This window comes from Brachyhypopomus gauderio, unplaced genomic scaffold (assembly GCF_052324685.1).
Source record: "Brachyhypopomus gauderio isolate BG-103 unplaced genomic scaffold, BGAUD_0.2 sc95, whole genome shotgun sequence".
Classification (NCBI taxonomy): domain Eukaryota; kingdom Metazoa; phylum Chordata; class Actinopteri; order Gymnotiformes; family Hypopomidae; genus Brachyhypopomus; species Brachyhypopomus gauderio.
The window spans coordinates 9,850-12,500 of NW_027506916.1; the positions used below are offsets into that span (position 1 = coordinate 9,850).

Genomic DNA, 2,651 nt, shown 5'->3' on the forward strand with positions numbered 1-2,651 from the left:
ATGAACCTCACGTACACACGCATGCATCTGTGTGTCTTACAGTCACCTCCAGTCCAAACTTTTTTATATGCAAATACCTCCAGATTTAGTGCTGTGCTACTGACCCCTATGGCAATGCTGTGTGTCAGAGCTAGTGCAGGTCCTTTAAAGTGGGTCTATTCTAGCTCTTAATGTACAACTGGCTTGTGGGCGGGAGATGGACGTGAGGGGCAATACGGCCCCCGCACACGGAGCCCGCACACGGAGCACGCACACGGAGCCCGCACACGGAGCCCGCACACGGAGCCCGCACACGGAGCCCGCACACGGAGCCCGCAGGTGGCCCCTACAGTCCTGCAGTGTGAGCAGGACACGCAAGCTGACAAGAACCATCAGCAGCACTATCACACAATGGCAGTGGAAAGATAGAGAGAAAGAGGGGGAGAGAGAGAGAGAGAGAGAGAGGAAAGAAAAAACAACAGGTGAGAGGGGAGAGTGAAGGAGAGAGAGATTGACAGGTGTAGTGGCAGGATTGTTTACATAGTCGTCTGAGGAAGCTGAACTTGCCACGTTCTTTCAACACTGGCCCTGCACTGGTCCTGCACTGGTCCTGCACTGGCCCTGCACTGGCCCTGCACTGGTCCTGCACTGGTCCTGCACTGGTCCTGCACTGGCCCTGCACTGGCCCTGCACTGGCCCTGCACTGGTCCTGCACTGGTCCTGCACTGGTCCTGCACTGGTCCTGCACTGGTCCTGCACTGGTTCCATCTTACTGGCAGTAAAGAAGAGAGCAGGAGAAGCTCAGTGGCTGTCTGCCCAGATGCCTGAATGATGGACTCAGTTGTTGGGGTGACAGCTGGTAAAAGATCTGAGAGAGAGAGAGAGAAAGAGAGAGAGAGAGAGAGAGAGAGAGAGAGTCCTGTGTCGTGGTCCTGATGGCATAGCCCAGGGCACTGTGGCAGCTGGGCTCAGCTAAACAGGTGCCACCACTGAACTAAACACAAGCTTCCCTTCGAGGGAGTAGGTGAAACATCTCTCAGCTACAGAAAACATCACCTGCCATTTGTTCTACGCTGTCATTGTGTATTTATATTAATGACAACTTTAGGCATCCAGACATTTTGAAACTTTGTGTGTATGTGTTTGTATATGCATGTGTGTGTGTCTATGTGTGTGTGTGCCCCGTCTGGTACTCACAGGCACTGGTACCCATGACAGGATGTTTCTCCTATCTCACTGCTTAACGAGGGCCATCTCCCAATCCCATATGTGCTCCTCATTACTGCCCAGATACACTCACTCACTCTCTCTCTCTGGCTCACACACACAATCTCTCTCTCTCTGACACACTCACACACACACACACACACACACACACACACACACACACAATCTCTCTCTCTCTGACACACACAATCCCTCTGAGACACACACACACACACACACACACACACACACACACACACACACACACACACACAATCACTCTCTCTCTGTTATACAAACACAATCACACTACTCGCAAAACTCTTCAAAATGAATATTGATTAATCACCATCTACCAGCCCTGTCCACTGTAACAGTGTGGTTCTGGCCCAGTGTGGTTCTGGAATTGTGGCAGTAAGGACATGTGTGGTTTTGGACCAGTGGGATTCTTGAAAAGTTACGGCATTATGGACCACTGTGGCCGTCTTCCCTTTCACTGTGCTGCTGCTTGGCCTGCCTTCACACTGTCCAAGCTGGAGATGAAGGAGGAGTTCTGTCTCGAGGGGGCGGAGCAGCAGGACAGTGAGACAGTGGGACAGTGAGACATTGTTCTCTTTCCATTCTGGGACTCCATCAGTCATGCTGGAGCCTCACCGGGTAAAAAAAGGACCTGGTAGCAAAATCTGACATCTGCAAAAATATCAAAGATAAAAGCAGAGAGAGAGAGAGAGAGAGAGAGAGAGAGAGAGAGAGAGAGGAGGTTGTGAAACATGACATCTGTGAGAGGAGTTTATTAGAGGAGTCTGAGAGAGGAGTCTGTCTCTTTTGTCATCTTACTACAAGTGACGAGCAACAAGCAGCCAGCCTGCCATCTTCTAAACAGATAGACAACACAGTTATAGCACAGCCCAAATGCCTTGAGTGCTACTCTGTACAGATATGTCTATGTGGAGGTGGTGGTGGTGGGGTGTGTGTGTGTGTGTGTGTGTGTGTGTGTGTGTGTGTGTGTGTAGAGCTGAACAAAGCCAAGCTAAGCTCTAGAGGAGTCAGGGGTCAGCTTAACGTCTTACCATCCAACCAACACACCATACCAGAAACTACGATACATTTGCAGTTCTACATTTTTACAGTTGTGTGTGTGTGTGTGTGTGTGTTGTACTTTCGCCCAGGTGTGTTGAGGGGGGGGGGGGGGTGGCCTCTGTAATGAGTCTACTGAATAAGAGAGTGGAAAAGAGAAGAAAAGGGGGATATGGGGGAGTTCAGAAACGCGCGGAAGGCTGTTAAAGGTAATGAATCTGTAGCGCTGTGTTTGAGCACTATTGTTGCTCGTAATTGCTGCGGTGTTCATCTGCGGGTTGTGCGGAGGAGACACCCCCCTTCTCTCTCTCTCTCTCTCCCCCCCCTCCCTCCCCTCTTCTCTCTCTCTCTCCCCCCCCCTCCCTCCCCTCTTCTCTCTCTCTCTCTCC

General features: G+C 51.1%; 1 long non-coding RNA gene across 1 annotated transcript in view; it reads right to left on the bottom strand.

Moving 5' to 3' along the window:
- Nucleotides 1-387: 387 nt before the first annotated feature.
- Nucleotides 388-2,651, bottom strand: part of LOC143496495 (uncharacterized) — a 3,341-nt gene continuing 1,077 nt past the window's right edge. Inside the window, exon 3 of the long non-coding RNA XR_013125613.1 lies at nucleotides 388-1,875. This is a non-coding gene — a long non-coding RNA (uncharacterized LOC143496495). The remainder of the gene's footprint in view (nucleotides 1,876-2,651) is intronic.